Below are 10620 nucleotides of genomic sequence, written 5' to 3' on the forward strand. Positions count from 1 at the left end.
ATATATTTCACAATGTCAGTCAGTTAAATATATAATACAACAAATGTGAAATCTATAATGTCAACTATCATGGTGTAAAGTACAGTCTATTAGTGTGTGTGAGTATATATTTATGTAAATATATGCTTGTGTTTGTACCTGTATGAGTGTACATGTACTTATTTGTCAATAAACATATTGATATGCTGGAAAGAAGTAGCCTCAGAGAAGAAAGAGGTACAATATGTGAGCTATTTCATTTGTCCGCTTCAATATTTCAATATATATACACCTATGTGTCTAAGAAAGGAGACACTAGTAATAATCATACCAAAACAGTATGTGTAAACCCATGCTGGCAAACCCTGGCAAAACATGATGCAGGTGTATACACACACACACATCACAGATTGTATATATTAATGTAGATTTGTGCTAAGCTTTTCTATTTTCAGTTGGTTCTTTTAAGATCAATAATATGTACATACTGAGTTTCCCATTTAGTGATTGTACTGACAGCCCACAAAAGTATAGCTCATGACTTGCCATAGCTGAGCTCAAGTTGTTATAAACTTGGCTGTTACTCTACCTAATTCAATATACCTCGAATAGTAATAGCTCAATAAAGCCAGAAATTTGCAAGTGTTTGTATCTATAGATTATGTAGATGAATATTATATGGCTGTTTGGGCTTTTATTAAGTATGGTTTGATATATGCTTCAAATAAACCTCCGCCTGTAAACCTCTGGCAGTAAACTAAAAACACATTTACTAAATAGTATCAACTGTGGATAGTTGTTTTTTTTTTTTTTTTTTGATGCAATATTTTAAGTCACTTTGCTTTTTCACAATATTAGTTTACTAAAGGATAAATTGACATTAAATATTTTGCAAGTTCAAAGGGGTAAGAGGATGCGTTTGAACCTGTCTCTCTAGGAAGGACTAAATGGAATAGATTGGACTTGAACACTGGTCCTAAAAGATGATCATTAGGGTCATTAAGAAGAAGAAGAGAGGGCAGGTGTGATCAATATTATAAGGTGTCTAAAATCTTTCTTTCTTAGTCATATTGTTTACCTTCTTTGAGTAAGAGAAGGTAAGAGATGCACATGCAAAATAATTCTATGAGTATAGAGATATATATTACTTTATAAGTTAGAGTTGAGATCAGTTCTGCTGAGTCTCAAATACTTTGTTAGCTGAAAATCATCTACATATGCGGGTGTATATGGCCAAATCTATTGATGAATCTCAGAATAAAGATTTTTTACCTATATTTCATACATATATGCACACATATACAACACATATTACATGTATAGACACATATTTTGGTTCATACATGTGCATATTAATATATACACAAATGTGTATGTATATTACACATCTAAAATAGATGCTCTGGTGAGATAGAAAGTACTAGCATTTCACTCTTACTTTGAAGTACTCAGAAGATAATTAGACAAGTAGAGTTTGCATTTATGCATTTAAATAAAGAATGACTGATATCCCATGTTTCAAATAAAGAGCTCTTATTTGAAATTAATTATCCTTTTGTTAGATCTGTTTGACCTCTAGAATACTCTCAATGTATTGTATCTGAGGCTATGATTAGAATAGGCTTTCAATTATTTGCAGATGGATGGATGTTGAATGAGTAGTTGAGTTAATGGAAGACTGATAGATACAAGAATCACTCTTGTTCCACCATCTTGTGAAGAATTTATCAACACACTCTGACCTGTGTCAACACTTGTATACTTTATTCATGGTTCTCTCTTGAGGTCTCTGAAGCTAGTTTTCCTCTTTATCCCGATCTGTCTTTCTGGCCTGCATAATCTGTGCATGGAGTAGAAAAGCAATAATTTGTCCTTTCAACCAATGCACTTTCAAATTTGAAAGGTTATAACCTGGAGATTTGCATCGATTTGATAGGAAGACTAAGCCAACTCTGTAGAAGTAGTGCTTTTTCAGTCCTTTTTTTTTTTTTTTTTTCTAGTTTATCTGATCTCTTTTTTGCAAATGATCCTGATTTGCTTCAGCCTTCCTTCTTCCCCTTTCTGGGAAGTGTACATCTGCTTCTGACATCTGTCTTCTATCTTCCTTTGTAAATTATGAAGTGATGCCAACTCCTTTTATCAACAAATTACCCTTAGAAGCATTTAGAGGCTATAATGATTCTTTGATTTTCTTTGATTCTTTATGAATTTGCAAAATGACTTGATGCTTATATTAGCTTTGTTTGTCCTTTCTTTTTCCATATTTAATATTTATAGTTGGCAGGCCCAGATGGTGTACTTTGTTATGTCCTGAAATGTTGCTATTTTTTTCATTCCTTAATTACAGGAATGTCAGTCTGTAATATCCCCAGCCTCCATCTCTAGTTGACATTGTAGATTTCACATTTGTTGTATTATGTATTGAACTGACGAGTGTTTGACACTGTGAAATATACAGTAATCTTTCCTTAACCTTGCTGCTTTTCCGTGTTTGTCTCCATTAACCATTTGCCTTTGCTGGTAGATGATACCCTCAATTTGCTGCATTTTTAAAAGTTTTGCAGATATTTTAGACAGTGATATCTCCTCATAAACAAGACACTAAGAAAGAGAAAAAGAAAACAATTTGAGTTACGTGGTAGCATCCAGAGGCATTGTAGAAAAATATACAAACAATTTTTTTTTGTAGCTCTTGAAGTGCCCTTATAATTTGATAGGGCCAAAGTACATATATTTATTTCACATTTTATAAATTCTGAATCTTCTAACAATGTATTTCATGAAACCATATAGTAATAGGCCTAATTCATATAATTAAAAGTATCAGTGATTTCTTCTCATAAATTTATTTAGTTTTGCCTATTAGATTTTGATGAACATCATCTTTCTGCTCACTCAGTGGCAAATCCTTACAACTTATTTTCTGAAGAAGCTTCAAGAAAATGTATCAGGACTTTTCATGTCAATCTCTTAAGATCTTATTCTTAGTTACGAACTAGACTTCTCCAATAACTTTTCATTCCCCAATTGTTAAAATTTCTAAATGTTAACAGAGATTATAATACAAACTGTTTTCTTCTAATTAATTTAAATTTCCCAATATAAAAAACTACTCAAAAATATCTTCTAAAAAATTCAAGTAAGTTTTTTTTTTTTTTTTCATATTTTATCATTCTTTCAAAAATTTCCTGAGAGCTAGACCTAGAAATAGAAGTGTCCTGTTCATATAACAGTCCCGCTCTGGGCAATGAAGTCAGTACTTTGTCCTTGGATTTGACATCAAACGAGATTACGTAGATTTCTCACCTCCTACACCTGACAAGGTGCCAGCTACCTTTTAAAAAGACATGTGTGTGGCATCACTAGAGACTGCTTTTCTCCTAAGCTCAAGGAAAGCCCTGTACACATCTCAGAGGCTGCTAAGTGACCTTTTGCCTTTTATGTCTATTTCATCATCTTTCTTGCTAATTTCAACTTAGAACAAAGAATATACAGCATTCCAAAATTATTGCATTGGAGGAGTGGCTGGGCTGATGAAATATTTCCAAATTGGCATTTTACCTTGTTATTTCATTTGGAATATGTGAAGGCAAATCACATTTTTATTAATAGTGCTCCTATAAGCAACACAAATTATTCAACACTTACCATGTGGCAGGCCAAAAATTACAAAGAGCTGCCTCATGTCCATATTTTCTCATATATGTGTATGCATGTGCACACTCATGTGCTCTTGTCTCTGCTGTCCTTACACACCCACTCATACACAGTTATGATATTCCACATTAAAGAAAGGACTTGGGGCTAATCATAAAGTAGACCTAACAAAACCAGAACATCTTTTCCAATATATGTATGATAACTGCTACCTATAAGTAGCTCCAACCTTCTTATGCTAATTTGGCATGATCCCTATCTTGTCCCCAGTACTCCCTATATCCTGTCAGATTCCATCAGAAAATAGAATTTTTACCTTTGATAGTGCCACTAAATGCATTACCACTTAATATATTTTTTTAAAATTTAAAGATACTAATAAAGTATGCAACCAGGGAAGCTCATTTTTATATTTTCTGTTCATACCACAGCCCTTTTTCAGAAGGACACGGGTCATCTGGTTTCAGTTCCACTGGTGGTAGTTCCATAAAACAACCAGGCAGCTTGGGACAAGACCTCACCCTGTCTGAGAACTAGTTCTATCCGTTAAACAATCCTGTGTGTGCTTTGCTGTTTTATTGCACAAATGGAAATTTTCCTTTTGTAGTCAAATGACAGTTTTCAAAACCATATTTGCATGTATCTAAATAAATCTTCAGTTAGAATTTCTGTGTTTTTCTTGAACAGGACAAAGTATTTCAGAAATGGTTTTGAAATATTTACTTCATTATTTTTGTTGTTGTTGTTTTCCCCTGAAATTGATACAGTAGAGGCTTGTGCTAAGCATATTCGTTCTCTAGGCCCCTGGGTGGCTCGGTGGTTGAGCATCTGTCTGCCTTGGGCTCAGGTTGTAATCCCGGGACCCTGGAATCAAGTCTCACTTCAGGTTGCCCGCAGGGAATCTGCTTCTCCCTCTGCCTATGTCTCTGCCTCTCTGTCTGTGTCTCTCATGAATAAATAAATAAAAATCTTTTTAAAGAAATGCATATTCATTCTTAAGACACTGGCACGTCTTGATTCTCAAGACACACTAGGCACTTATATGCTATGTAGAAAAGTGAACTTTCATACACGTTCCCTAATACCAAGCTCTATGTCCTTCACCATTTCTCATGCTCTACATAGGCTACTACCTTTTATTGAGCCTGGCCTTTGTAGGAATTTAATTTATAGTTTCCCATGTAATGTTAGGTTCCTGAGAATTTTTTTTTTAATGAATAAAGCCTCTTCTAAATTACTAGAAACTCTCAGTGAAGAGAGTGAGAGAGATGTAAATCTTTGTAAAATATTATAAAGTCATGAAAAATACAAACTTGGCATCCTTATTTATCAAGCAAGATTACTAAACTGGGGTAACTGCAACTTACAGTAGAAGTACCATCAGTCCTCACTACAACTGCATGAGGCTCCAAGTTAGCCCCTGTCCATTTTCATAGCCACAGAATTACTGAGTATAATTGCATAGCTGCTGTTTTATGCTATATGTCAGAGATAGTGACACACAAATAGAATCTGAAGATGCAAATAAGTTGAATATTAGAAAATGAGAGTGGAAAAATATTCTTTTGCAGATTTGACAGGTTATGTGCAACCCAATTCTTTGAAAAGCACCATCAGGGGCATGTGATCACATAATTGGCTTCATGATAACCTTAATCTCTATTTGGAGATAAACCACTGCATACTATTTTCTTTTCCCCAGTTTGCCTTATATTTCTTCACAGGCTTTCAGGTAATCCAATGAGTAAGTTTCAAAACCCATGCATTTGGAAAATACAATTTCGCATTAAGTGTCCATACTGTTTGTGTATAAGGATACTAAATAAAATAATTTGCTATGTGCACACACAGCCACTGCTGGTGATGGAGGAGCCAAACGTTTTTTTCAATGTACATGGTCCAGTGTTCTCAGAGACATGAGTGGTGCTCTTGTGCTTGTCTTGCATGATGAAATCAAGAAGTTCTCATAAGTTATTTCCTATTTTCTACCCCCATCCCGTGAACAGGCATGTTGCATCATACAACATATCTTAAGCACTCTTGACAGACTGTTGGTTGCTTATTTACCAATGGCAACATTTCACTGGTTGAAAATGAGAAGCAGTAATATTCATCTGACCAGTTTTCTCTTAATGCTGTTTCCATGATGTTGAAAATCAATTACATTTTTTATTTCAGTCACTCCTGATAAATTTCAAGAAAAAAAATCTGAAATATAAAAAAATAAAATTATTTACATCAGAAATATTTTTCAACTTCCTTCATTATAATTTTCTGTAATTCTTTAGATGTGTTTTAAATTATTTTTCACTCTTATTTTTCCCATAGCTTGATTAATACATGTATCTGGAATATAGAAAAGCACAAAAATATATACATTAATTTAAGCTGGATGGCTTCCTTTCACTTTTAACTTTCTAGTAACATTGAATAGAGTGGTAGTGTGATTTTTAGCGGTCTATTCCATCCATAAGTCATTTATCAGGCTTGAGAAACCATATTAATTTTGTAGCTCTTCCTGTAAAACAGTAATATCTACTCTATTTTCACTGAATTAATTTCATTAAAATTAACTCAACTTGCCTAAAGTCAGGAAAATTTTTAGTTGAGTCTCAATACTTTTTCATCTTTTCTACCTCTGAGTTTTTAATAGGCTACTGAAATTAAATATAATATATAAAGAAATTGAACTTGAAGATGAACACTATTGTTCAGGATTTATAAGGACTTCAATTTTTAACACCATATTTGATAAGCTTTAACATAGGGTTAAACCAAAGGTGATTATTTTAACAATGTTTCATTCTTTTATATTTAAGCCCTGTCCTTTACATGTTATATTCTGTAAACTTACCAATAATTTTAGTGGAATGTCAGGTACACAAAGTGATTAAGTTAAAATTTTTAAAGAAAGGTAGTTTTGGAATAGTTTCTATTTTAATAGATAGAAAATTAAGCCTACAATAAAATTTTAAACATTGACATTTCTACAGTTTTTATAAACCTAATGTATTACATAACATTCAAAATATAAGTACTTCATGACAACAGTTTATATTATATTAAAATAGTATAATTTATCCCTTTTTTGATATGTAAAATATTTTTCTAATTTGCTTAGTATTTGCTAATTTCTCAAGCAAAATGTTTTTCCTGGGTGCTCAGGTAGGAATCCTTTATTATAATATTATTTAAATATGTATACATAAAAGTAGAAATAAACTTTTAATGCATATACCATTTACTGTACAACAAAACCAACGTAGTTTTCAAATTAAAAGTGAGCAATACTATAATACAATACATTTGTGATCTATTTTATTTTTGTGCTATTTTGCTGAAATGAACCACTTCTAAAAATAAAAAAATACGTATAGTAGTAACCTCTGTGACATAGGTTCATTGAACCTGGTCACACTAATATTTCTGTGTGTAAGATGCTGGATCAATCACTGCTCAATTTTCTTTGGTTACACTATGGAAAAAACCCTCAATTTGTCCAAAGTGCCAAGACAATATTTGGCCTTCAGGAATCCCTTTGTGCAGTGTAAAGTTAGTAGATTTTCCACATTACCTCTTGATAATTTAAATGGTACTCCTTGGCTAGTGATTAAAAACAAATGAAATCATGCTATAGAAGAAAAACCTCATGGTAATATTTGATGGTAGCCAGCCGGATATTCAAAGATATAAATGATAGGGGCGTCTGGGTAGCTCAGTCCGTTAAGCATTTGCCTCCCCTCAGTTCATGATCCCAGTGTCCTGGAATCTAGCTCTGCCCCTCAAACTCCCTGTTGAGTGGGAAGCCTACTTTTCCCTCTTCCTTTGCCCCTTCCTACCTCTCATGCTCTCTCACTCGGGCTCTCTCTCAAATAAATAAATAAAATCTTAAAAAGAAATTATAGATGATGATGATGATGAAGATAGATAGATGATAGATAGAAAGATAGGTAACTGTGAAAAGGACATATGATTATCATTAAAATTTTAGGAAATTAGGGATGCCTGGGTAGCTCAGTGATTGAGCATCTGCCTTTGGCTCAGGGCATAATCCTGGGGTCCTGGGATCAAGTCCCACCTCAGACTCCCTGCTTCTCCCTCTGCCTGTGTCTCTGCCTCTCTCTCTCTGTGTCTCTCATTAATAAATAAATAAATCTTAAAATAAAATTTTAGAAATTTAAAAATAAATATTCAAATTCAAAAATTCCTGGATGGCAGGACAACTTCTGTGGACTTCTAGGAATCTGTGAACCTTGAAAATCATCCATAGCATCATCTTGCTATTTCTAACATTTGTTAACCATGGTGAATCTTAAGTCTTTTTGTAATTAAAGGAAGACAGAAAAAGAGGTATTGGAAACTCATGAATATTGAATGAAATTGTGACCAAATAAAATATACTCTAAATTAGTACGTCACAAAAATGTTTCTCATGGTATTTGAAATTTGAGGGGATGTATATATATATATATATATATATATATATATATAGTCAGAAAACTATCATTGATTAGATAATCAACTCTTGAAATAAATTACCATAATAGAAATGTTTAAAGATATAGCACTGAGACAAAAGGATAGAGTAAACTCTGTGTGTGTTTTAATTTTATGAGCATCTTAGTATTGGATTCACTTTCATGTCTGCCATCCTTAGTTTGTTGATTACATACCTTGAATTTTTTGACGCAGTCCTAATTTCGAAAAATATGTTTACAAACATATCCCTGTTGTATTTCTTGCTGTGAGATGTTTCAAATATCTTTTATCATAGCATCATTTTAACAAAAACATAAATTTTGTTCTAACGAAACAATTTAAATGTATATTCATTCAGATAAAACTATAGCAAATGATCTCTCTAAATCCTTGGAAAGAAATTAACCTATTTGTTAAAAAAAAAAAAAAAAAGTTTCAACCTGAACGCAGACCTTTCCCTGGGGTTCAAACAATTCAGCAAGGCCCTGGGTTATGGACAGTGGACAGAAATGCAAGAAGCAAATTGTTGAGAAAAAGAAGGCATGTCTGCCTCTAGTGCCATCAAATAAATGAATAATCCTCTAATCTTCTGGTATTTAAAGTATCTTGTTATTTTTAATATGATACCAATCCTTAAATACCAAATTTGAATCAATAACAATAACAAAGATTTAAAGTAATTATGTATAACTATATTGGCAGGTTTTATGCAATCATTTATATATATTTATACACACACGAGGAGTTAATATTATTATGTAAGTTAATTACAATAAACGAACAGATTTTTTATCTTAAAATATTTTGTTAACAGTTATATTCATAATAACAAATAACTAATCGTAACTAATAAGGCTTTTCTTTAAAACAGACGTATAGCAGAATACACTGAATTAAAATTTAGGTAATCGCTTGAAGACAGTATTTTCTCTTATAATTTTTCTTATTTCCTGACTCCATAAAGGAAGATGAAGGAGATTCTATATCTGCTGAGAGTCAGTTAAAACGATACTCAAAATATTTGTCAACTATCAACACTGGATACTGGAAAAATCAGCATACCTCTGTAAATAACATCGTAGGCTATCCAATGGGTATAGATTAGTATGAGCTCTACCTAACATTGGACATATGGCAAATAACGGTTATATTGCCATGAAAATTGAGAACATTGAGAGAATATGCTAAGTTGGTCTCAAGCTGAAGAAAGAGAATAAAATTCATTAACTACGTAAATGGCATGGCCAATGCTGGCCAAGAATTGATTAGACTAACACAGAGAATGGAACATTATAGCATAGGCCACACAGAATGGTGGTCAAGCAGAAGGACCCCAATATTTAGACCTGCTTTCTCATATGCTAGTAAACCTAAACAAGCTATTCAACCTTTCTTCTTCCTCATATATGAAAGTAAGTTCTTCCCTGAAGAGTTGTTTGGAAGACTTAATTAATATATCTAAATAATACTCAGAACCATACCTGACACTTAATGCATGCTAGATATTATTTCTGGTGACAAGGAATCATAATTCTATGAACTATGTTTGATAACTTTCCATTAATTATAGGCCTTGCATTGAGAAATAATCAACTTTTAAATGAAGTCTTTTTTCTTAATGAGCCTTTTAATATGCAACCTGAATTTGATTTTAACATAGCTCAGAGTAAACTTACTTTGTAAATATAACTATATTATATTTATTTTGCATAATGATTTTAAAGATATGCATGCTAAATTAAGCTCTTAAATGAAAAAAACAACAATCTTTACCATAGATCTACTTCTTGCCCACTTGTATCATAAAGATAACATATTCTATTTTCATAACTCTTCTGAAATGTAATATCAGGGAATAAGCATTTAAGGTAAAAGACTACCTGGTGTCTTTGTCTTTGCTTGATGCTATATCTTACCAAAAAATGTTTCAAAAGAAAAGAATTTAGGGAGATTCCTCCCTGGCTATTTATTTTTTATATGAAATTCCATGACTATGGCTATGGATAATTTGTATCATATTTATTCTATATACAAGTTTTATGCTCTGAAAGTATATAATATTTCAGAAATGAAATCTATACATATATCAAGCTTTCATTGACCTTGACTTCATTTTTTTTTTAAAGAAAATAATCACCTGCATGTTTCTGAGAAGAGTTAATACAATAAGGCAGAAGCAGTACTATCCAGGAGGAATTAGATTCCAGATTATATTAATCACTGTCTTCATCCTCTCAACTTTGTGACACTGAAATCAAGGACAAAAAATTAAGGCCAAAGATTAAAATGGAAACACTGTGCCAAAAGTGGCAACATGTATTTTCTGAAAACTGTTATTATAATTCATTTTAAATCAAACTGTGATTTAAACATATTTCAACTATGGAGCATTTAACTTAAAAATGAATGACTTTAGGAAGAAATTTTAGGTTATGACCATTATTTGCAATTAAGTTCTAAAACTATGATGTTTTCTTCAAGAATCTTCCTCTAAAACACGTTTAT

This window comes from Canis aureus, chromosome 2 (assembly GCF_053574225.1).
Source record: "Canis aureus isolate CA01 chromosome 2, VMU_Caureus_v.1.0, whole genome shotgun sequence".
NCBI classification, from domain to species: Eukaryota; Metazoa; Chordata; class Mammalia; order Carnivora; family Canidae; genus Canis; species Canis aureus.